At 31.2% G+C, this 27,509-nt stretch overlaps 2 long non-coding RNA genes across 4 annotated transcripts in view; both read left to right on the forward strand.

Moving 5' to 3' along the window:
- LOC107068837 (uncharacterized) overlaps positions 1–2,369 on the forward strand; it is a 23,735-nt gene extending 21,366 nt beyond the window's left edge. For 2 of the 3 annotated variants that reach the window (XR_016177697.1, XR_016177696.1), the window contains exon 7: positions 37–2,369. This is a non-coding gene — a long non-coding RNA (uncharacterized LOC107068837). The remainder of the gene's footprint in view (positions 1–36) is intronic. The other variant, XR_016177695.1, reaches the window with a different exon arrangement.
- Positions 2,370–4,342: 1,973 nt separating this feature from the next.
- LOC107068867 (uncharacterized) lies at positions 4,343–27,509 on the forward strand. Its single transcript, XR_001476062.2, has 4 exons — positions 4,343–4,384; positions 4,592–4,683; positions 4,759–4,839; positions 27,180–27,509. It is a non-coding gene; the product is annotated as an uncharacterized LOC107068867 (long non-coding RNA).

Genomic DNA, 27,509 nt, shown 5'->3' on the forward strand with positions numbered 1-27,509 from the left:
ATTTGATTCTTATTTTTTCTTCTCCTATCTCATTAGAATTTCAATACGATAACGAAACTGAAGATGGTTAAAAAAAAAACAAGTAGAAGAAGAAGAAGAAGAAGAAGTTGATATTTAAAGTGAGATAAAGAAGATCATAAGATCACTTCCGCTTTGATGAAAATGAAACTAACAACGTGATAGGATGTGCAATGACAAGAATAAGAAGAATGATGGAAGGAAGGAAAGGGAAATAAAGGGAGCGGTTGGATGATTCGTGAAAGATAAGAATAAGAAAGAGATAGAATGAAATAGTAGTGGTACTCTTACGTTGGGCCTTATCGGAAACGACGCAGGTGTCCTCTGTTAAGAGAATACTCAGCGAAAGGCTTCAAAGGGTTAATGATCTTCCTCTCTTTCCGTGTACTACACACATATACAACAAAAGTCAGATGAATGTAGAGACAGTATGTTCGCGTGTTCACGCGCAAGAATACAAACACGAGTATATATATATGTATCTTCACTTTTGCTTCTTCTTCTTCTTCTTATTCTTTTTCTTTTTCTTATTCTTATTCTTCTGATTCCTCTCTTATCCTTGTCGACGTTCCAGGATGACGAGCTTCTTGCTAATCGTCGGTGTCGCTGGCCGCTCTCGAGGTCTCCTTGTAAGATTCCAACGTGTGCGTCACGCGATTTCTACGTCTCTTGGAGAGACAAACGATTACTATTACTACTACTACTGCTATTACTACTATTACTACTACTATACTTAATTCGCTAAATATTTATCTATACGTGTATAAATGAAAGGTGATTTTATACGATAGCGATTGATTCGAAAGGAGGGTTGAGTGGGGGAGAAAGGAAGAGGTTGGCTTTTTGCGCAGAAAATTTCCGTGAGAATGGATAATTTATACGAGAATTTTTTAATATTTTATATAATTATGTTGAATAGTGTTGAATTCATGATAAATATTATTATATTTCATTATGTTATTCTTAATGAAATAATATATGGGATGATTCAATGAATTCTTGAACGATTAAATGTGACTTAAACAAAAATGTTATAAATTATTATTTGATTTATATTCGTTGATGTAAATTTATTATATTACATTACACAAATCAATTTTAAAATACTCTTTTTTTTTTACATAATTAAGAGAGAGAGAGAGAGAGAAAAAAAAACGTGGGAAGAAGTAGAAGAAGTAGAAAAAGAAAGGAAACGTTTATCGAGTGGTTTTTTTTTTATCTCCTCAGAGACTTCGGTCGCCATTCATATCGAGTACACCAAAGGAGTCTCTTTCTTTGTCCCTTTTTTTCTTTTTTTTTTTTTTTTATCAACCTCGACAATTCACGAGCCCCTTCTACGAGCACGGACTTTCACCTTCTTTTAAACGATTCAGCGGAACACGATTCCACTCTTCTCATACACTTGATACCAATCGTTCTATTTTTATTATTAAAACACGTTCCCCAAGTGACTCACTTATATCAATTCCTATATATTTTTTTTTTGTTACTATACAAATTCCATTTTGTGATATTACTTATATTTTATTTGAATTTTCTTCTTTTTTTTTTTTTTTGTAAAGATGATAGAGAGGTCTTTTCAATGTCATTTAAATGATTGAGTGGTAGGGAGGGAGGAGAATTTGCTATGTGAAATCAGTTACGTTCAACGATTATCACATTTTACTTCTCACTTGATCATTATACTTCTTTTTTTGGATTAATTCATACATTAATACGCATTAGTAAATTGTAACACTTTTTTATAATATAAAAATACGTTTCATTGAATTAAAATTTACATTTATATGTGATTATTAATTATTGAAAGAAATAAAATCAAATTTAAATGGAATTTTAATGAATAACGTTCCAATGAATAATGAATCCTCGATGAACTTTGATTTTAAATATAAAAGTTTGAATTACAAGTGAAAATTGAGTCAGTATAGATAACGAGGAAAAATAATACATCGTAATTTAATTACCTAAGTGGTATGGCGAATTGTGTGTTGTGTACATAATACAATATAGACTCTAATCGCGTAAAAACATCGTAATGCTGAGTCGTATTTCTTGAAATGAGATTGCGAACGAGAATGAAAGATAAAACCAAAGGCCGCGTACGAGGTCTCTATGTCTGTTACTTAATGAATAAAATGCACGAATTTATACAAAATATCCTATCTGCAAATTGTTCCGGTGTTTACTGTCAAGACAAATCATTTTTAAAGCGTGTCTTTTGTATTTTTTACTCATGTATGAATATTTATTAACGAAGTTATAGATCACATTGTTATTCATAGGTTTAAATAATTCTAATTGCATAATTGCAAATTGTTATTTAATAATTACAAATTGTAGATGAAACTGTACTTTCAAAAAATCTACTTTTATTAATCTCAATTTTCATTTGTTTCTAACTTTGTATAACATTTTTATTTCTTATTTACATTCATAGAATATTTGTCAATTAATTGATTGATAAATTTCATATTTTAAATTATATTTGATTCTATTTATAATCATTGAATTAAAATTTATATCAAATATATATATATATATAGATATATTTTAATAAGACGTAAAAATAAAACTTGTCTCCAAAAAGAAGAAAAAAACTTTATCAAAATAAGATAATATTTTCATGACGTTATAACATTTTAAATATTGCGATTTACATTGCGGATGTAATTTTGATTGCTGAAACATATAATACAATATCTTTTCGTAATTATTTATTGAATATAATTTTATTTCTTTTTTACAAGGGAATTTATCAATTTATCATAGTTACAGTTATTCCTATGGAATTCTATTTAGGGTCGGTGAAATTCATCGAATATTCCTGCGCTGTAAAGTAGTAAATCTCGAGTATACATCCGCCAATATTGTTTAAAGTATTTTAATGAAACACAGGGCAAATATTTTTATATTTAACAAATATTGTTAACAGTTAGAAAAAAATTGTGTAAATCTGGTCGAAAAAAATGAATTATTCGAAGATTAAAAAAAAGGTCATAGAAAATAAATGCGGTCGTGTCATTGATGAAGTATTTCTGCGTATTTTCTTTAATTTTAATTTTTATTTTTATTTAATTTTATAATTCCACTGAAAAAAAGTTATTAGCGATAAAGTTCCGAAAAAAATAATCGGTAAGATTAAAAAAGGTCATAGGAAATAAATCCCGACCGTGTCATCGATCAAATGTATATTTTATTTTATTTAATATCATTACGACGTTTACATATTGAAAGTTTTATTAAAAAAAAAATTCAAAAGAGAACATAGGAAAGAGAATAAATGCGCAAATGCGTGTTCTGAAATGTGTGTGTGTGTGTTTTTTTTTCCTTTGAATTTTATGAAATTAAATTGAATTTCAAGATTCCAAGTAAAAAATGTGGTAAATAATATAAATTACGTTTTGTTTATTGCATGAAATACGATGCTGTTTTCCATGAGGGATTAGCATAAGCAGCACGTGGAGAATATGATAAAAAATAATGACGCCATTGTGTGATAAAAATTAAATAAAAACAAATTCAATCGATGCAATAAGATAGAAAGAGAGAGAGAGAGAGAGAAATCTTGTGATTAAACTAATTTGATGGTTGTAAGAGTGAATTTGAAATGAAATCACGTGTCTTGGATAAATTTATTTCGTTTTGAACGAAACTCCTGATGGCAATTATCGCATTTGTTCATCGAATTTTCGAGAACGTTTCTCTTCTCATGAAAGCATCCGCCGTCTTGTAGTTGGACATTTTTACCTGATCACATCCAAGGTTAAAAGTCCAAGGTGCATTTGTACAGATATCGAATCGAACGATCTCGAATGGAAAAGAACAGAAAGGATTGTGTAGGTTTCTATGTAAAAATAAAATATTTCAATTTTAATAATGATGAGATGAACATTAATGTTTCTAATAGAAACGAGTCTAGTAATAAAGTATTTTTCTAAATAAAAAATAAAAAGAAACTAATAAATATCATCGTATTGTAAAGACATCATTTTTATTCATTTGAATGCATGCATTTTCTTGATAAAAAATAAATATAAAACAATAAATATCATCATATTGCAAAGACATCATTTTTATTAGAACAAATGCATTTTTCTGATGAATAATAAAAAGAAATTACGAATATTTTATCATTTTTATGCTCCTAGAGATTTATATATGCTTTAAAAAGCAGTTTATAATTCAAATTATATCCTATTCAAATACTTTGACCACGTTAGTCAAATAGTAGTACACTAATTAAAAAATTCAATATGATTTCTGTTTAAAAAAATCAATTACCATATGCAGTTTGACTAGCGTAGTTATAAAGAAGGACGGAGCAGAAGATCGTTCGGGAGCTGTGGCGTCTTGTCAATTTCAAGTGAGTAAAAGATACTTTTTATAAAGTGCAACCTTCTAAATTATATATTAAATGATAGATACAATAATGATTTTTATACGTGAGTGTTTTCAAAACGTGAAATTAAAAAGTTTGAAAGATATCTGTGAAAATAAAATCGGCGTCTGTCGACGGTTCGCGTCACGTCCAATCGATATGGCTAGTTAACCGTACTTTTTACTTTTGTAGATTATTTTCACGCTATCGATACTACTAATCATCTCTAATGAATTATTTTGCATCATTATACCTTCATAGATAATGAGTGTTTGCATACACAGGTAATTTATATCATAACCTCATAATTTGATTTTCTTTATGACATATTAATACAATTATCTTTGACTTTTTTTTAGATTGTCCAGCATTGGAAGTGTCCAGTACGAACGCATATATCTAATTTTATAATATGTGAAATGTTTTATTTTATTCGTAAGGTAAATCTATCTATTTTCTTTTCAAATAGTGAGCTGCGTAATTGAAAGAGTATGAGTGTAGTGTACGTGATGTGTAAAGTAAGAATAAATGTACGAAAGGACAATAACGATACATAACATTCACCTACAGGTAGTTATCAATGTGTATGTATATTTGTAGATTATCGAGACAATAATACAACGAAAACAGCCGAGCGTTCGTTCGACACCTATCAAGGTCGAACAGCAACGTATCTCATTCCCCTCCCGTTCTTCGACGAGATCACAACTAGCACATATAATTACGGAATAAATAATTTTATAATTTTATTTTTCTAACCTTATCTCGTTACTTTTAATACTTTCAATAGTTTTATATTACATAGAATGTTATAGAAAACGGTTTAATTGTTAGGTTATTCTTTATTCAGTTTGATTTTATAATTATTTTATTTAAACAACTTTAAAGATTTTTAATGAATATTTTTACTAACCTTACATACTTGATATGTAATTTAACAAACTAATAGTCGCATACTTTGATCAATTTTACAAATAATTAATAACTTTAACTTTTGATTATGACAATTTTCATTGATTATTTAATTATTTCTTTATATTTAGCATTGAATATTTTTGATAAAATATTCAATGGTTTTAATGTGTGCCCTGCCTTCAGAAATGATTTACAGGAAATATTGTAATATAATCTTTAGTATGTTTCAGCTTTACAGACTTTTTATTTCATTTTATTTTATACATCGTCATCCTAAGGGTAGGATACCCATCCTGCATTCATCAACGAAGACTAAAAGTAAGTATATTTTCCTATCATACATTTCTATGATAATTTCAATGGTTTTTTTATTAAGACGATGATATTAATTGTTCTTTTTCTTTTTTTGTTTCAGAAAATCATTGCAATCGAGCGCGTAGGCAATGAGGTTCTCGTGTGTTGCATCGTGTTAAAATAAAATATAAAAAAGTCGACAAAAGAGTAGATTCAGTGTTGATCGTCGCATGTTAAAGTTTCGTTTGTTCGGTTAAGAAACTCGCAAGTTTCTTTTATTCAGTTTAAACATGTGTTCATCGTCATCCTAAGGGTAGGATACCCATCCTGCATTCATCCTGCATCCATCAAAGTGAGTTCATTTTTCTATTAAACATTTTCTCAATAATTATAATAATTTTTATATAACAACAATTTATATTATTTTGTTTTTATTTGTGTTTCAGATCATCGTTGGAATGGTATTCACATTTTATTAATTAAATTCATTTTGAAATTCGTTTAACACTAGATTTGTTCACTATTGCTTTGTTCAATATTTTTAAAAAATTTATAAACATTGTTTGAATGAAAAAGTAGGTAGAGTAGAGGAATTAATATTTACGTATATTTCATAACAGCATTAAAAATTAACATATATTTAAAAAATAAATAATATTTCTATTTTAAATAAATATATAGCAAAAAAGTTTAAAATGAATCAAATTAGTTCAGTCCAATTGTATATAATAATATCTAGTGTTAATTGAATTAACTGCATGTAATGCAGTTGTAGAGTCAGTGTTTGTGCATTGTCATCGTCATCCTAAGGGTAGGAGACCCATCGTGCATTCATCGTGCATTCATCAAAGTGAGTATATTTTTGTATTAAAATAATTCCTCATAAATTTTAATAGTTTTCTGTAATAGTAATGATATTAATAGTATTGTTTTTTATTTATGTTTCAGATTGCAATCGTGCGCGAAGCAATTGCATTACTACGGGTCAGTGTCTTAGTATCAAATGGCCCATGTGAAGTGTCCGGGAGTGAAATTTTTGTTCTTGCATTTGACTGCGTGCAATGCAGTCTTTGAATTAGTTTATAGAGTCAGTGTTTGTTCGTGTAGTTAAAAGTAAAATTTTTAAGTAGTAGAATCAGTGATCGGGCGAGTAATAAGTTAAAATCAAACGCGAATTATAGAGTCAGTGTTGTTCGCCGTATAAGAAAATTTCGGTTTCGCGATAAGAAGCTCACCTATAGTTTCTTATTTTCGTTTATAACGGGATATTAGATTCACGCGAGGTGCATCACCATGGTGCAATGGAGCTGCATCTCATTGGAATGCATTGTAAGTATTCATTTTTATTTACATTTTATTCGATTTTATTTTATACGATTTTGAATAATATTCCAGATAACTTATCGTTTTGTTCTATTTTATTTTACAGATATAACCATGGATTCTCTTCCTTTCAAAGATGTTGGATGAATTTTTCGATGGATTTTTGGTGGATCTTCGATGGATCTTCTTCAATGGAAAATCAAGTATCGTTTTCCATCGTCAGACTGCAATACTTGCTGCGAAGTAGGAGTGTTTTGGAGCCATCGCAGAACTTCTTAAACCATGAGTTTTTATTTAAAGTCCCTCCAGTGCTCAATCATGCCGAGGATGAAAGGTCCAAATCGGCACGAGTTACTGGTTGTAATTATTTAAATAAATTGTTGACGAGCACATGAGTAATTCCTTTTTAGGAGATACTCATGAAAATTGTATATTGTATTGTATGTATTATTATTAGTTCAGGATAGGTTTTCTTGTCTCATCATCGGTTAAATTCATTTAATTAATAATGCAATTATTAAATGCACTCTATTTTTTATTACATTTTTTGTTCGTGGTCAATAGTGATGAAATCGAGCATTAATTTACTCGTTTTCGTCCAGAAAAGTATGTAATAAATGTCTTACATGCATAGTTTCGTACATAGTTTATCTAATCGAGAATAATCTATTGATATTAAATAAATAATATATACTTCGATATTGTTAATAAATGAGCAAGAAGACAAACTAAATTCGCGAACGGATAGATTCTGGCAATTAAGTGGTGGCTCAAAGCCCAGTTCTTTCATTAGAACAGCCATTTAGTGAAAGAGTCATCCGAGGTTTGCAAAAAATATCCATCATTATCGTAGAGTCTTTTAATACATCCTTACCTCGAAACTGTAATTGTTTCCTATGGGGTAACTTTTTTTTTCATTCGCTTGTTTAAGTCATTATTCACCAAATGACTTGTAGAGTCCTTAGCCCGTTTAGATGAATTTTTATTAAAATCTTTTGTGATATATTTATATATGTTAATTATGTTTTTTTAGATCAGGCTTTTCAGCTTCTAATATACTAATCCCCCGTTTCTCCCCCCCATACTTTCTGCGTTCTCATTTATGCGTGTGCCCAGGTGTTACACGTATGAGTGAGAAACAGTTTGTGTGGGTTTAGTATTAAGTTTTTCCCCTATTGGCGGCTGTTATTGTGCTAGTGATTGCACGATGTACTTTACACCTGTGTGTGCGTATTAGGTAGTGTGTATTGTACATCGTTTCGCGACAGTTTTTAATTAATACATCATTTAATATTGAGAGCATTACTTCTATATATCACGTGTGATATAAAAAATATGCGTTTCTGTAGTTTTATATTAATAATAAATATTTTTAATTCTTTTTTAATAACCGTTTTGAATAGTAGAGTTACTGCATTTATTTGTGGAAACTTTGATATACTCGTATATTACTAGTATGCATATATATATACTAGTGTATTCTTGTATTTTTGCTGTAGTTTTTTATGCAATAATCACTAGCCTTGGCAGACGATTACAGCAAAACGTACGTATACCCATTAGCATATAAGTTTAGAAAACGTGGTTGAACTAGGGTGTCGGAGGTGCCCCGGGGCATGCTCTCTAGTTTAGGCTTTTGCACCCTGGTGGTATGTGAGAGAACCGTGGAGTGTGTGGGTGGGTATGTATGGTTTTTCTTGAAACGGGTAAAAATATGGGTAATAGGCAGGCAGGTAGCATACTTCTTTGAATGAATGTAAAAACTTTAATTTTAAGTAGGTAGGATCCAGGAAAGGCATTAGACTTCTTGCTTCCACTCCGGAGTGGAAATTCCGCCTCCTGGTTTATACAGAATTGTTACAAAATTTGATCATCTCATTCTGTATTATATTTGATTTGTTAATTTATTTTGTGACTATTCTGTGATCTTTATTATGTATCATGATTCAAAGGTATTTGCAACCATTTGAAAGATTCATTTCTACTTCGATTTTATCTCGAACGAGATAGAGTCGAATCAAATTCGCAAATTCTTTGATGCATTTGATACTTAGTTTTAAGTATTTCAGGATTAGCACTTCGCACTATCGCAATTTCGTCTTACAGCTAGAAATATAGATATAATTAAATATAACATATTAATGAAATAAAGGTATTGCAAGAAAATGCATTACATTTATTAATGCACACTATTTATTTCAATTCGATTTTATTACTCGACGTTAAAAGTGCGAAGTGTTATTAGGTCATCGAGGGAAATTATTATCTGCTTGGACATTCGTTTAAATGTGCTCGTGTATGGTCAATGAACTCTAAATTCATTGATGGTCCACGAGCTAGAAAAGTAAACGCGAAATTTAAATTAATTTTGTAATATAATTGAGAATTAAAATCATAACAAAATACGAGCTCATTTGCAAAATTAGTATGAAAGATCTTATCTTGTTCGCACGTAGGAAATGTCCAAATGCAGTTTTCATCGCATGAAGAAAAGAAGAGGCTTAATGCCGAAGAGGCCCCCACTTAACTGTGGCTCAAGAGGGCAACTATAAACTACTGAGTTATTTTCAAAGGTTCAACCAGATGTTCGAACTTTTGGGAATGGTTCTTTAGTTATTTTATATTTTATTGTATGATTATATTGCTCGTCAATAATTTTTTTTAGTTACTGCAAGTATAGATGATTAATATTGTTTTCTTTTTGTTACAGGTGATCATCGTTGAATTTATCATCAAACCTTTTCTTCTATTTGAATCACCTTTAAATGTTATTTTCAAAATATATGTATAAATGCATTTCTGAAGGCACACACAAAAATATTTAATATTAAATTTAATTGTTTATTATTCTATAAATAATATAACTTTAAATACTTGCAGTTTTGTTGTCTTGGGAGGGATATCTTTTTTAAATTTATTTCAAATTATATGAATCAGTGATGAGTAGGTGCATACAAATTAAAAGTCTAGGGATTGTAGGGATAGGAACAAGGGTTTCCCTTGCGATGACGCATTGCAGCGTCATCCAAGGAAGAGGTAGGAGGATGAGGACTTGTGATGAATCAGAACACACTTTGCTAAATAAAAATTACAACGTTTGTTCAAATTATTTAAATAACAAATTATTTTTTTTTATTTTTTATTATTCAATCTTTACATGGCAAAAATATCGAAGGATAGGAATATTAGCATAGGTTACGGGTGAAAATAAATAACATAGTCCTTTTACTTTTCCATTCTTGAATCATGTTAGGCATCTTTAATCGAATTCCAAGTCTGAAAGGAAGTTTTAACGAAAATAAAGTAAGAGTGTTGCGTCATATCGATTCATCGAAAAATAGAGGATACCTATTTCTTCGAAGTCTGTTGTAGGCCTGAATAAAAAAATACTAAGAAATAATATTAGGCCTGGGAATAAAGTATTTTTTCTCTCACATTTTATTATACTATAATAATTATCTTTTGATAAAATCAATTGACGATGAATATTTTCAAATTGTTTTTAAATTATTTTATTATATTAGGTCTTTCTTTAAAAGTATTTACAGATTGCATTAATATTAGTTAAAGTTAAGATGTTTCTGTTTATCGGAGTATTACAAAAAGAACTTATTCCCCGGCCTAATATATCAGATAAACGTAGACAACGCATAAAACGTAAGCAACTGGCGCTTCTTCTATTTTTGGGATTCCATATCGGTTCATCACAGACTGGTCGGAGACGTGCGCATTGGCCACCACGTGTCCTAAGATATTGCGTCTTATTCTACGCTCGTAGTCGTCCTTGAGAACGAAATCGCCTTCGAGAGGTTGTCTTGGATGTTGGCGCGACCTTAACCCTTGTTTACCAGCTACGAGGACCAATAGAAAGATATTTACTTTAGATTCGATACCTCTTTTAGGACTTTCGACTTTTACATATGTACATATACATATATATATATATATATATATATATATATATATATATATATATATATATATATACTGGTTAACATAGTATTCGTGTATTTACGTGACGACCAATGAATTTGCACACAAAACAATTTAATTGATACTATGACAAATATTGTTTGATCAAATCTTTATAATTGTCATTTCTATTAGTAGAAATTAAAATTGAAAATTGTCTTGTTAAAATATTCTCATCTACGATTCTCCTATGAAAGAGTTCTTTGAACCTTGTTACCTTGACAATTATAGATTTTATGACATAATTATTCTTAGTTTATTTTCAATCGTATTGAATATTCATTGGTATCACGTGTATCATTTTGATCAGTATGATATATGATTGTTACTGTTATTTATTTTACTCTAATTTGAGTCATGATTTTTTTAGCATCATTTTTTTTTATTTATCTAAAAGATCGAGTTTGAAATAATTAATGTGACAGATATCGTTTTATTTCATTCAACAATTCTCATCAAAGTTCTTTGAACCTGTTACGTTTTATGATTGAATTCCTGGTTCGTCTAAAAAAAAAATGACTATTTGGTCGAGTTGTTGTGTCACGTGTTTTGTCATTTTACTATTACTTTCATTTACTTTCTCCCTCGTTTTGAATATAATAAATTTTGTTGGTAGTATTATTCCTATCGTTAAAAATAAAAATAAAATCGTCTTGTTTACTACTACTACCTACTACTCTCTTCCTAAGATTCCCAAGAATCAAAGTTCTTTGAACTTGTTACCTTGACGATTATGTTTTATGACATAATTCCATGTATGTGTAAAAAGTAGTTACTTGAGTTTGAGTTGTATCACGTGTTTCGTTAGAACAGTATTTGTCATTCTACTGTTACTTTCATTTACTCTCCCCTACTTGAGTCATGTTAAGAAGAATAAAAAGAGACACATGAGTAATTTTTAGAAAAAGAGAAAGGAGTTTCCGGATTGGCTTTGGTTAATTATAGCTAAAGTAAGGGGGCAATGTGTCCGTGGTGGTCGTAGGAGCAAACACGTGGATATATAATGCGGAATTAGGTTCACCGTGTAGTAGACTATAAACACGAGTTAAGTACACACGTGCATATTATATATATTTGTTTGTTAGTGTATGTGTGTTTATGTGTCTCTTTGTGAATACCTGTTAGGTTTATAAAAGCCTTAGGCTCGTAGTAAACGCTTGCTTGCTTGGGCCGACCGGCCGGCGGCTTGCCGGCGCGTTTTCCGCGTTCATTGCCCTCTCAGCTAGACAGGAGTTAACGTCTTAGAAATAAAACGTGAGCTCGGATAGATCAGATCAAGGATTAAAAGGCGCGTTTAAAATATATTTTATTTTCGAGATAAGCATTTCCAATCGCAGGCCACACGTGTCGGAAACGTGCCAAGTTGACCGGTTGCACGGGTAGGTCCTCGTGACCACTTCAGAGGGAGCTATTGGTCCTAACATATACTTGATCCAACATGCACACACACTGATATATACACGCATATGTGATCAACAAATATACAATAATTACGTACACTCTTATGTATGAATCTTGTTTTAATCATTTGATTATTTTACTGTTAGATTTTATCCTTTGAACGAAAATTATTTTAAGGGTGTGTGTGTGTGTGTTGGTTTTGTTTTCTTTTTTCATTCTTTTAATTATTAATTATTAATTCATGATTTAATCTAATAATTACACTTCATTTATTTTCCATCAATCGTTAATAAATTTCTCGTTTTGAAGAATGAATAGCCAGTCTAGTGTAGATTTGATAAACCGCAACTAGTATTATAATACTTGGCCGTGGTAGATCCAGTATGCTAATCGATTTAATTCCTATCAAACGTAATAATAAAGTATAATATGTTTAGGGTTGTTTGTTTATCGAGATTCGACATAATAACATAGGGAACTGCAACGAATCGATAGTCGGACAATTATGTACGTTGATAGTAGGCGGAATGAAAACGTCGGGGAAATTTGAAGCTTCTTCCGGTACAGAATGTCGATGTAACTTCGTTTCCGGTATTATCAAACTACTGTACTGATTAAAAAGCTAACGAAGCAATCAAATTGACGGTCATTTTCTAATACAACATTAGATTATTATTGAAATTATAATAAAAATAATTAAAAGAAATGAAAGGCTTTTGGTGATTTAATTTAATTTTTTTGTTATAAGAGACAACACAATTATGGAAGTATAATTAATTCGTGTGTAGTAAACGTAGTAAAAATTAGTAAAAAAAAAAAAAAAAAAATGTCGCATTACACGACCCTGGGATTATAATACAACCTGCATTCCTGTTTTCATCGGTTATTCATGCGTGTATAACACACGCATGTGGGGTTACGCAACAATCGAAACAAAAAAGAAATAAATAAATTTAAAAAAATAAGAAAAAAAAGAAAAGAAAAGGAAGGTGTGCATGCTTACTACACCTGGGACAAAAAAAGAAGGGTGCCGCTCACTTTTGCTAATTCACCGTATCACTCTCTTGTAATCATTGTAATAACATGCATGCTTCGCAACACTCATTCGCACGTTGGACAATAAAACGTTTACTGTGTCGTTGACATGTCGTTTTACGTATCGATTAATTCTATGAAAACAAGATTTATCCAGATTACAGCTTATTTTTCTCTTACCTTTTTATTTTTTATTTTTTGAAAGGTGTCACAGTTTGTAATAATATCGAAATATTAATTTTTTTTTTTTTTTTGGTAGAATTCTTAATTGTAAATTGGACAAATTAATTTCTGACAAACGTTTAATTGTTCAACACACTTTGATATGTTTTATTATTTTATTAGATTATTTTTTTTGTTATAAAAAAATATGAGAAATATTGCAGTTGCAGTTGTATGTATATGAATGAAATACTAATTCTTCATCTAGGATTCCCATTTCGAAAGAGTGCAACAAACTCTGATTGTAATTGCGTCACTAACGACACACACATGTTATATACTTAGGAAGTATATAGAATCACTTTTGCTCTCAGTGTAAACGGTAGTAAACACGCTCTCCGTGTAACAGCTCTATCCTCTTCTCTCTTTCTCGTCTTCGTCTTTTCCTTCTTCGACAAGTTTCTCCTCTTTCTCCACACCTCCTCCACCACCTCCTATATACACATATACCCTTCTCTTTCTATCTTCATTGCTACTCGTGTATACAAGTCTTCTACTCGTGACCGTGCAAACACACATCGTGCGAAATCACTTTCTTCTAAAGGATCGAAACGACTTTGCTTGCTATGCGTCCGAGTGGAATTTATGAGTCTCTACGATGTGTCAACAGTACATTAACATTTACTCCTTTACAATTAGTACTTGTTTTTCTTCAGTTAACTTGACCATTATGCGTGTAGGACAACTGTTATGTAGGATTCGTGAAGACAAAATTGAGTTAGATTCAGACAGAACCTAAAGCTTCAAAAAATTAACTTAGGGGTGGCATCGAAATCTAATTTGTTATTTTATTTGTTCGCGATATTTCAGCTTAAGTATGATTTTATTACCGGGATCATTTGAATATCTCATTTGTAAAGGTACACAATTGTAATTTCTTTTATTATATTTTTTTTTTTGATATTTTTCTAAATTTAGAACTCTTAATATTACATTCGTATACAGTTGAAATATGTTTAAATTATTAGTGATTTAGAAATAAATTTATGACGCGTATCTCTGTGGTTTTTAAGGACACTGGGATGTCCACTTTCTTATACGTGCCTTTTTCTCTCGCCTACTATCATCAACGATTGACGCACGAATGCAGTTAACTCTTTATAAGAACCTCTAATATCTCAGGTATTTGCGTCATCCGCCCAGAAATGCAAAACAGAAGAATTTTAATTGACACGAGGGAGGATAATGTCTACAACGGACTACGCACAGAATCCTTTTGGAATTCAAATTGACCAATCCTGTGAATGAAAAAGTAGAAGAAATGTTCGAATCGTTTCATACTGAAATAACCTGATTAATTGAGATTATTCGTTTTAAACAATTTAGTAGAAATTCAATGTTCAAAGAACAGATTGTAATTCGATGAATTGTTATGTTAGACACTGTTTCCTATTAACTTCAGCATTTTTTTCTTCCCCCCTAATGCACCAAGTGTTCATTTTAAAAAAATGCATATTTCGCATAGAATCGAGCTTTTCAAATGAGACTACCGGAAAAAGATAAATATGAATCGAAAGGTGTTTAGGATTAGAGATGTTTCTATACTTCCTATTCGTATCTTGTTACCTTGCTTTTTAATTATGACTTTTTACGTTTTCATATCATTCGCAGTTATATGATCATCAGACTGATGGTAGGTGCACTTGCATGAAAGCTAATATTTACGTCGTTGAAATGCTAATGGAATCAAGTAGGCGAAAATATCGGAATACTAAGTGAAAAAAGATACTAATGATAAAAAATTCGTCTCGAATGTTTTTACGAGAACCTTCTCGAGTAAGTTGATATTATTATAGAATTATTTCAAAAATGTCATTGTTCAATCTGTAAATGCAGTGTTATCTTCAAACCCATCTAGCAAGATTGTATCGTTTGAGCTTATTATCTGAGATATATGAATAATTACTGACTGATCGAATGATTAAGTACTGACCAACACGATACCAACGCGCCATCAGAAAATAACGCGTACCTTATACGCGTATGTGTAGACTCTGGTAGAGTACCACCTGCGGGTCAACGTCCTTTCGAAGGTTCGGATCGTAATAAGAGCGAGTGCGCAGTACGTCGCATACCGATCTATCGGTGCAAACGACTGCTTACAGGAACGGATTGAAAATCCAAAGAAAACTAATCCTATTTTCTCAACATATCCAAAATCCAAGTATTACATTTTAATTTCACAAACAAATCGTTCAGATATTTCTCAACTTTTATCGAATTTTAAGATGGTGTTTCATACCTGAACTTTGAAGTTTGCTTTAGCAGTTGAACAAAATTGATTCGCATTATTGAAAAAATGTATATCGTGAAAGGAAAATCATTATGGATTTTCTTGTTGGTAGTTAGTTTAACGTTGAGTTAATACGCTCCTGTATGAGGAGGCGGAGAAAGAGGTGAAGGAGGAGAATGGGAGGGAAGGGTAGAGAGGAACGTTTCCTCGAGGTTTCCTGTTAGACAGAACTCGCGTTGACATTTCGATCTCGTTGCGAGCCGCCAATCCCTGCCAATCACCCTGTTCTGCGCGTTTGTAATTCTTCGTCGTGGTTGCCGACCTCATCTCGCGTCCTCTCTCCCTCTTATAATAAATTTCCGCGAATGGGATTGTACACTCGCGTTCTCTTGTTCTAGTTTCGTTTAAAGCGACCTCGCAGGTGATGCATTAATTCAATGATTTCATTTTCTCACCGATCGACGGGATTCCATGAACGATTATTAACGAGTACTGATGTCATTATTGTTGCTGTTTTTTTTTTTTTATCGTCAACATTGTATACACCATTTCATTTAGAAAAATAAGATTATTATCTTCATTTGATATGATAAAGATCGGAACGATCGAGTTTATCTACCGTTGAGATCAATTAATACACGTAACAGGTAGCTGACACTAGAAAGGTTTTGTAAAAATCGGTAAGGGAGTAGAAAACGTGCTTGGGTTTCGTGCTGTTTTTATTTGTAAGAATCGAAACGTTTGTCACTTTTACTGTTGACTAGGGTTACTCGAGCATTGACCGTCCCGTCCGTCCATTCAAAGTGCATTATTATGGCAGCAAGCATGCCACCGCACACTTCTCAGATCTTCTTTTTGTCCCTTCGGTTATACGTGCTTGGGGTCCTTTCTATTCTTTTCTTTTGTATAGAATCCATTGTAAACAGAGTCCCGATCTATACCTATATTAAAGAATAGAACATGTTGATGCAGTGCAACTATTTACAAGCTCTATTATATAATTAAATGGACACTTTAATTTGATCAAATAATATCTTTAGTAATGAAATAATGAAAGTATAATAACAATAATAAACAGTAGAACGTAGATCGAAGTTGCTTCTTCCTCACTTAAAAGTTAGGACGTTTTTGAACGGTGCAATGATCGGTAGGGATCGTAAAGCTGATCGTGAAGACGCGCGATGGATGCATTAGGAGGGAGTCACGTAGAATCACATGAATAGCCTGACAAGTAAATGGAACCTTTATATGGGGTAGCTGGCGTAGCTGATTGAACGGCATAAGCGTGTTGGTTTCAACTAGCGATCGGTAAATGTTCCTCGTTTCTCCTCCACCTCCTCCTCCTCCTCCTTCTCTTCTTTATCTTACCTGTGGTGTTGTTGTTGTTGTTATTGTCGCAGGTGCATTGCCCCTTGGCCGGTGTTGTTGCACTTATATCTCAGAGGGAAAGGCGCGAACTCGAGCGACATTTCGTACGTGAGTAACTCGCCCCCTTTGCGGCAAAACTTCATGGCTGCCTGCTGTTTGGTTGATACATTGGTATTGGTTGGTGCTGGTTCTGGTACTAGAGTTGTTGGTCTTGCTATTTGCAAAACGGCTGTTTGCGTGAGCGCACGTGACTTTAGCGCGCTAACACGCTCTATGGAAAAACCATTCCTGTTTCTTTCTTTTAATTTTGACGAGGAGAATGAACGCATGTGAAAAAGTGTGAGTGTGTGTGTGTGAGAGAGAGAGAGAGAGAGAGTGTGTGTGTGTGTATTGGCTAGGATAGGGGAGGGACAGAGGAAATAAGAGAATGGCGGGAAATTCGCAGGAAACTTGCTCACCCCTTTGGAATGCACGGATCGCGACTCTAAGACAAACCTAACACGCGTGTATTTGTATTTACCTCTACTATTTTTTTCATTTTTTTTTTTCTAGTCTATACTTATACACTTACTTACGTTTCTACTATTCTACCGTAATTATTGTCGCTGTTGTTTTATCTATTCGTGTAAATGATCGTAGTACTGTTTTTTAATTATGTTACAGTTGTGTTTTATTTAAGTCACGTTGTTAATCATTTTTAGTGGTGATTTAAAATAAGATTTTGTTTATCCTTTAGCAGAATTATTTAATTTTATTTGTAATTAGTATATGTAGATTTTTAAGTAGGAATTTATATATGGATTAGTATCTTTGTTGATGATCCAGTCTAGTTCAGATACACACACCCCTTTTCAAATGTTCAATCGTAACGAGTCTTAAATTAATTCATTTAGAATTGTTTATAATTCTGTTGATAAATTACTAATCACATATCGTTAGATTTGCAGAGGATAGAGTAAATAAAGAAGAAACACAAGGAGAAGAGATAGAAGTAAAATCAGGCTGGTTTAGTAAATCATGATGTAATAAGGCTTAATCGTTTGCAAATATAGGATTGGACGGACGGTGACGACGGTGACGGTTTTCTCGTGTTGCCGGCCTCCTTACACTTCCTCGTTCATCCGGTACGTTTGTTCAGGTCATTGAACTTTCTTATATTCACCGATGATTTTCTTCGTTGATCCGATCTCGATTGATTTTACATCACTTAAACTCCAATCCGATGAATTTTGTCTGTTGTGTTAAATCAATTCGTACTCTTGTACTCGCATGTTCTATATGATATGTGCGTGTGTGTGTGTATGTGTGTGTCACGTGTGATTTTTTCGTTTTCTTCTTTTAATTTTAAATCCAAAATTGATTTTTCTAAACACCCAGGTGTATTATCTTCATCAGGTACATACGAAAGGATTATACGGAACATTCATTTACGTATTGAGAAATCGTGAAGAGAATTTCAAGAGATTATGTGAACCGGTTACTTGTGTATGTATGTATGTATGTGTGTGTGTACGTTTGTCTAGGACTACTATTTTTATTTCAAAGTATCATTTTCTTTTCTTTTCGTTGTTGTATTTTTTTCTCACGAGTTTTATCAAAACGATTTTAATAAACACACTTGTGCATTGTTTTTTTTGTGCAAATAATTTTTGCAAGATATGCGAACCTGTTTCTTGAATAGGATGATATTAATTTAAATGTACACGTTTTTTTTTTAAATTAAAATCAATTGTAATCAAATAGTAATTTTCAGTATAATACACGGTGAAGTTTTGAAAAAAGGAAGAGATAAAAAAATAAAAAGAAGGGGGAAGGTGGGTGGGGGGTGGAAATAATTTGAAATAATATCACCGATATCGACCAATCGATCCCAACTCGCGAGTTTAGAGTTCGATAACCTCTCTCTGCCATTCTCGAATCGAATTTGCCGAGAGCGTTGTTAAATTTATACACGTTTGGATGTTGCTGGTTGGTGTATGTAAATATAATTTGAAATTAATTCGAATATATGTAACATTTACATAGTTAGAAATAAAAACTAGACATTTAATAAAGTTCTATGGTATTTTTTGATTCAGTAGTAATTTCAATATTTGAATGATTTTAATGATAGACATTTTTTTTTTGTATAAATAAGCTAGAAAATAAAGTAGATTCATTTACATTATTTCTTGTTTGAATTTAGAAATTCTATGAATAATTCTAATTTATTTTTATTTGTAATTTATTTTTCATAGAATTTGTATATTCTTAGTTATTGGGTCACAACGTTATTTTAATAAATATTTATTATTTAATATCGATAATAATATAAATTAATTATACAAAGTATATCTATTCCAATGATTATAATATTATAAAATAATAATTACAAACGAATAACATATATATATAAAATAAAAATAAAAAAACAAATTCGTGTATAATTTTTTAGAAATGTGTTACGTTACACGGTTAATTTTTATTAGAACCATTTTTTTTTTATTTACTTTTTTTTTGTTAAATAATATTAAACTTGAGGAGTGAATATAAACCAATAGGGGATAATATGGGCCGAGATTAAAAAGTCTTCTTTGAAGAACCATTGAATCTTCTTTGAATCGATCTCAACGGAGCATCGTCGAATCGCGGAAGCGTATGCGAGTCAGGGCGAAAAAGTCGAAGGAAGAGGTCGAAGAAGAAGAAGAAGAGGAGAAGAAGGAAGAGGAGGAGGAGGAGGAGGGCGGCCTTTAAACCGTGGGTTCAATGAACCCTCCTACCAAATTAAAAAAGACAACTCTCGTCTTTGGGATGTTCTTCCTCGTGTCCATAGTGTCCACTTACGATGATCGAATTCTCCAATGGTGCTTTCGGTTAAATCATCATAATCGGTTATGAAAGATCAATTATGATTGTTAATATGTCGCGATTAGATTGAATTTATTTTTATTTTCTTTTCTTTTGTCTAGTCGATGTTGTGTTGTTAGATAGAAAAGGATGGAAAGGACATCATGTGGTACTCAGGATTAAAAACATATGAGTTTGAAACTTGTTAAAGGAGAAGGAGGATGAGGATGAGGATGATGATGATGATGATGATGATGAGGAGAAGGGGGTGGGGTGGGGGAGGGGGTCACACACATGATCCAACGAAAATACATATCCATGAGACACAAGTAGGGACGAAAAAGAGACACGGTACTTGGAGTGCGGCACTTAGGCCACTTTACCGGTCATTCACCTCGGTTCGGTTCTTCTCGAGTTCGCTCTGGCTCGCCTCCTTTCGCAGTATCGCGATATTATGCTTCGTTGTTCAAAAGACACCTACCTTCTCTTATTCCCATCAACCGAATTTTTGTTTGTTTTCTTTAATTATCCTCATAAGTTTCATCCTAGAATGTTATCAAAAGTATTCTCCATCCATTAAATCTTTACCAATCATTATCAGTTCTCTGAACTTTCTTTTTGATATCCAATTTGTTGATTTATTTCGTTGAAATTATTGAATTTATTCATTTAAGAAAAAAAAAAGAAGAGAAAAATAATGATCAAACAAGGTGTTTCCATTCACGAATGTTTAGCAGAATAATTTATTTATTGATTACTTTTTTGTCTCTGTTTATCTTTGACATAGATCAGATGATTAATTTTCTAACATAAGTAAATCCATGCCAAGTTTTAAACTATAGTTTCATAGTTAGATCGATCATATCGTATATGATTTTAATGCGCAGTTTTGGATTAAGTTTCTTCCAGGTTATCGCGTGTCACGTAGTCTATGACGGTGATTTTAACCGCGGGATTATTCTGAACTTCGAAACATTATATTTTATATACGAACAAAGTTGCGTGTTCTAATTGCAAACGTCCTATTCCGAAATGTAATTAACGTATCAACGTGTGTGATGATAATTTGTAGTATTATTATTAGTATTTGAAAGATATTATAATTAGGGTTTATATTAATACGATTGACATAACCAGCAGCATCAAGAGTAACTTCAAACCAACCAATACCAGTAATGGGTTGCAAACATGCGTTATCGTTTTAATTAGAACGTTGATGTGTCAGCGATAAAAGATACACGTTCCAGATTTGAAAATGAGTTAGACTTGCTTGCTTCGAGACATACTATCAAATTCATATATAATCGTTTGTATATTTTCATAATAAACACTTTATATATGAAATTAAATAGTTCCCTTAAGTTAGGAAAAGAAAAAAAAACACCAGAAAAATATTATAATATATAATTATTACTTCCTATCAAGATAAATTCATCGTAATAGGCCTTATCGATATGTGGGTTAACACTCGGGGCTGATAAAAAATACAAATCTAATTTTCGACCCATCAAACGCGATCGTTTATCGGGTTTAAGTTACGGAACGGTTTGCAATGCTCCAGGCTACTTTTTTTTATGGTTCTTTATTTCTTTTTTTTTTTTTTTTTTTTGAGAAATACCTGTTCACCTGTTCATTGAATTCCAATTATATAAATGAATGTTCATTCGTATTGTTTTATTTTTTTTATTTTTCATTTCGATCGAATGAAAAAATAAAACGTGACGAAATGTTGTTCGGATTTATCTTTGTTTTGGTTTTTTTTTTCTCTCTTGGAATATTAAATTACGATAACATGACATAATAAATAAATAAATAAATAATAATAAGAAGAATTGCAGTGTTATCTTATTGTCAGTTTAATTTCGCAAGAGAAGTTTTAGCAAGCAACGTCCTTGTTTCGATTATGACAGGGACCATAGGAATGCAAATAATGTGATTCGTTTTAGTTGGTTGCTTAGCAAAGCAGCTTTAAAAAGAATCGACTACTCAGTCAGCCATTTGGTCGATGATTTTCATTGAAGTCGTCCGATGCTTTCAGTAACGATCTGATCGATACTTACGCGTTGCATAATTTGACCTATTACTTATCGAACTGTAACGTATCATGTGCGTCAGAGTTAAACGTTGAATAATAATATTGTCAAGTTGTTGCAAACAACAAAATAAACTCTTATCTTTTTTTATTTGAAATTATAATAATTAATTGTTAATAAGATTGATTATATGTAAAAAATAATAATAATAATTATTATTATTGATTAGATTGATTTGAAAAATTAATTTTCAACTAAGGGTAGTTGACTTCAAAATATTTTCAATATGTTTAATTTAAATTATATTTTTATTCGATGTTTACTACGCGTGTTTTATTAGAAGACAAACAAACGAAACGACTTGACAACTACTTAAAAAAAGAAAAAACACTTCCTAGATCGTAGTTGTAAATTCTGTTCGATAGAAGAAGACGATACGAAAATTGAATAATTTCATCGTGGTTTTGTCCTTGGTCGTGTATTAACCCGTTTATATCCACGTGTATTTTTTTACTGCGAATACTCTGACGCATCGATCTTCTTCTTCTTCTTCTTCTTCTTCTTCTTCAACAGGGGCCCCAAGATCCCCGTATGCGTAGTTATCAAATACAATTGATGATACTTTTGAAGATATTAGTGTTATTCAATTTTAAATACCATGTGTCCATTTAATTAAAATTATTTAATGCATTTATTATGTTAAACATTATCATCATCGATAAGCGTGTGTTGTAATGATCGTAAAGAAAATGTGGTTATAGTAAAAAAAGTTAGTATTTCTTTTGGATGATGGATTGGTTGGTTGGTTGGTTAGTTGGTGAGAAGGAAGAAGACTCGTCCAAAATTTCGGCTACGAAGGAGACCTCTTGGAGTTCATTGACCCGTTGGTTGGTAGTGGTCAGTGATGGTAACGGGTAAGCAAGTAAGCAAGCAAGCAAGCAAGCAAGCAAGCATCAAATAAGTATCAAGCAAGTATCAAGCAAGCAACCAGGCTACCAGTCCATTCGTACGGACACATCGTTCGGTCCTTCACCCGCCATTATCCCGATGGTTACGTACGCTCACGTAGTTGATACACGTGCTCGCAATATATCGTCGCACGATTCTCTCAACACTAACCAAGGAAAATACTATGCGTTTACGGGGAAGACCTCATACGGTGCATCATAAATGTCTCTTCTCTTCTCCCCTTTCCCTCTTCCCAATCATATTTCTTTTTATTTTTTTTTTTATATTCAAATTATTCTATCCTTTATCCTATTCTCCATCGATCATTCATTTCATTCTTTCTATTTCTTCTTCTTTCATTTAATATTTTGTTGTATTTTTTCAATATTTTGTTTTGTTTACCTTTTTCGTTTGTTTGTAGGTTGATTGAATTTTTTTACGTACAAATGGTTGTGTAATTATGTTCGAGATTATTTAATAAGGATGTTGATTTTATTTAGGTTCATTTGTATATTTTGTTTGTTTGTTAATTCATCCTTGGTTCTGATTAATCATCGATTCAATCACCTATTCTCTTTATTTCTTTTTTATTTTGTATTACTTTTGTTTTCTGGAAAGTTTTATCCTTCATCAAGATTAAGTATTATTGATAGATAGTCTTTTCGTAAAAAGATACAATATCAATTGGCAATGATTAGAAAATTGAAAAGATTTCTTTAGAATCAGATAAAAATCGATAATAAATCTGCGATAAATAGATGATAGGGAATAGGTCATTGAACTATTATGTATATGTAATAATAAAATAATTTAATATATATATAAAGTTAGTACAGTTTATCTTAGAAATATTGTACAAAGTAAATGAACTTAAATTCATTTACAAAATAAAAGAAAAATTATTTTTTATTATTATTTTTTTATTTTTATTTTGTATTAATTATGTTTTCTGGAAAGTTTTATCCTTCATCAAGATTAAGTATTATTGATAGATAATCTTTTCGTAAAAAGATACAATATCAATTCGCAATGATTAGAAAATTGAAAAGATTTCTTTAGAATCAGATAAAAATCGATAATAAATCTGCGATAAATAAATAATAGGTCATTGAACTATTATAGTGATATATATATATATATATATATTATACTGTATATGTAATAATAAAATAATATTAATACAGTTTATCTTAGAAATATTGTACAAAGTAAATTATCTACACCAAATTCGTGTGTATTTAAATTCAGTGCAACATTGAAAATAAAATAAAATAATTTAAAGAAATTGTATGTGTATGTGTGTGTGTTGGGTTCTTCACATTTGAAATAATATCGGATATGTTTAAATGATAATAATTAATTAATAGCATCATCATACGAATCGAATGATATCGCAATGATTTTTTCGTTGACGAAACGATCGACGACGACCTGATCAACGACCTGATCGACGACCCCTTGCGCAACAATCGCGCGCATCATCATATTTTAATTCTTATTTACGTTTGCATCATATCGCGCATCGTGTGCGCACAAGAAACGAGATATAATAGTAGTGAAGGAAAAAGAAAAAGTTTTATAGAAGAAAGAAAGACAGACAGACAGACAGAGAGAGAAAGAGAGAGAGAAAGAGAGAGAGAGAGTGAGTGAGTGAGATCGATGTCCTCTTGGAGAGAAAGAAAAAGAAAAAAAACAAAACGCACCTAATCCGTTTTTCCGCCGGGGGAAAGCCTCGGACGTTGAACGCATCGCAATTGCAGTTACTTCGATCGAAACGCATAGTCTATACCGATTAGCAAACTACTAAGTAGACAATTGTTTGTTTAAAATAGAAAAATTATACATTAGGATACCTTTTTATTTATTTATTTATTTATTTATTTATTTATTGATCCATCAAAAAATATCCTGACACAACCTTTTCAAGTTAGTTGCATTTGGTTGCATTTTTGTTTGTTCATTTGATGCATAATTCTAATAAAATGCTTATAAATGATTCGTTCGAAATTTCATTGGTTATTTATGCTTTGTTTTGTTTTATTTTATTTTTTAAATCACAAGGTCAAAGCAAGGAAAAAATTTTGTCGAATAGTTCAAAAGGTTATTTATGATCTTTGATGAATAAAATACTCTTCGTAAAATAAGAAAACCTCTTTCTCTCTCTCTTTCTCTCTCGTATTTATGTATTTGCTTGTATGAAAGAGACAGAGAGAGAGAGAGAGAAAGAGAAAGCACATAAGAAATTACATCGTCGCACGTGGGTTCAACGTAAACTTGTTAACTTACAAAACTTGATAATCCTTTATCAATAATTCACGTAAACGACGATTACGCAAAATGATAGACAGTTTTTTTTTTTTTGAAGATTAATTTTTTTTTACCCATTCACTCGTTACTTGATATTTATTATTATTATTATTATTATTTAAATATTAGACATGTGTTGATAAAGTTTCTTCGAATTTTTCGTAATTGGAAAAACTGAGTTTCGTTTCAATTTTTGTTGGAATAAATTAATACAAAAAATTTTATAAAACGGGATAATCAAGTTTGTTAATAATTACAATTAGACATTTTTATTTTACAAAAGGTGTGTTTAAATTTGTAATTTTTCAAATTTTATAAAATCCTGTAATACTATATTATTATAGATTAATAAAGCACTATAATCCAACGTAACCCAGTTGAAATCAACTTGAGTGAAAGTAATCAATCAAATCTTCGTTACTTTTATATAATTTAATAATAAATAAAATATTAATTAATAAATAATAAAATTGATATTATATAACAATAAAATTGTAATATATAATATCGTAATATATATCAGATAAAAATACTTACATTAGATAAAACATAATAAATTAAATTAATATTGGTAATTTGTATAGTTGATAAAGTAATTTAATAATTTAAAAGTATAATATAATGTAAAATAGTAGTAGTAATTTAATAGTAATTTAATAGTAGTTTAATAGTAGTTTAATAGTAGTTTAATAGTAGTTTAATTAATTTTAAAAAAGTTAAACAATACAAGTCACAATATTTGACAATTGTCAATCACTCTCAATTTTATTAGATCATTATAATTTTTTTTTATTTTCGATGACGAATAAGAAACGCGCCCAAAAAACGTAAGAATTAATAAAAAAAAAAAAAGAAACAAAAACAAAAAGAAATAAAAAAACGTAATGTTTGCGAAGACTTGGAGAATGAACGAGATAAATATGAGTGTGTGTATGTATGTATGTGTGGTTGTACGAATATGAATACGGCACGTGTAAGTACTAAAACTTGTAAAAGATCATCCGAGACGAAGTCGATGATCGAGAAATTCATCGATTAAATTCGTCAAAGGATCATTGATCGCGATGGCCTTCTCGGATTCGTTCGTTCGTTCGTTCGTTCGTTTGCTCGTTTCGTTTCGTTTCGTTTTGTTCGTTTCGTTTTGTTCGTTTGGGGTCGAGAACAGCGGCAGGCTTTTGCTCTTTGTCCATTTTGTTTGAGTCGAACAAAATTGATCGGCCAGTCAACCTTAACGATTGCGCGAATTATTTCAATCTTGTGTCGGCGTTATCAGACAGGTCTTCTCTCCAAAAGGTTTAAGTTCATTGAAATCTTTAGGCACAAACATTTAAATAGAAACGATGAAACAATTTTAACAAAGAAAAGAAAATAATGAAAGATCATGAAGATTACGATGATCAATATCATCTAGATATATATATATTTGTTCTTTATCTTGAAATATTGGTAGTCAATAATAAAACATCACGTATAGGTATAGTAAAAGTACTTTACGAAGCACCTTTGCCACTTGGTAAGACGTAGCGACAAACTCGTTCCAGTTATCGTTCGTTGAACTTTACCGAAGTAACTTTACCGAAAGAAGTCATTAAAACGTAACACACACATACCACATACACCATCTGCCAAATATATCTGCCAATTTTTTGCAGATCATACAACACAACACAGCTGTGTATTCGTCGTTCAGGGTTTCTACGATATCAAAGAATGATTAAACCAAACAAATGTTGGTTTTTTTCTTTTTTTTTTTTTTTAAATATAAATTATTGATAAAAATTCATCCGAAAATTGGAATTGATAGAGAGAAGAATGATGAAATGATTTTTGGTGTTTGATGAGGTATGAAATTAAAATATGAAAGTCCTATTATGTTTGCTCTTCTTGTTCTTGTTGTATTTAGGCATACACAATGGCAAGAGAAATGGCGGTAGAAATGTAAGTGGCGAAGAAGAAGAAGAAGAAGAAGAGGAAGAAAAAGCAAAGAAGGTTATCAGAGAGGGTCGACCCGATTTCTAACGGGCGACCATTCTCGAGGCACCATGAGTGAGAAATAACGGGCTTCCCCAAAATCACCTGGGCCCCGTTATTAGCCGTTAGAAACGAAACCTGTTGTTGGAAACCATAACGCGGATCCTTACGCACGTTTTCGTATAGATAGATCGATAGACAATCTTTCAATCTTTCAATCTTTTTATTTTGTATTTTTTGAGTGTCCAAAAAAAAAAAATAC

The sequence above is a fragment of the Polistes dominula genome, unplaced genomic scaffold (assembly GCF_049000335.1).
Source record: "Polistes dominula isolate Pdom_NZ unplaced genomic scaffold, Pdom_raw_medaka contig_19, whole genome shotgun sequence".
In the NCBI taxonomy this organism is placed as follows: domain Eukaryota; kingdom Metazoa; phylum Arthropoda; class Insecta; order Hymenoptera; family Vespidae; genus Polistes; species Polistes dominula.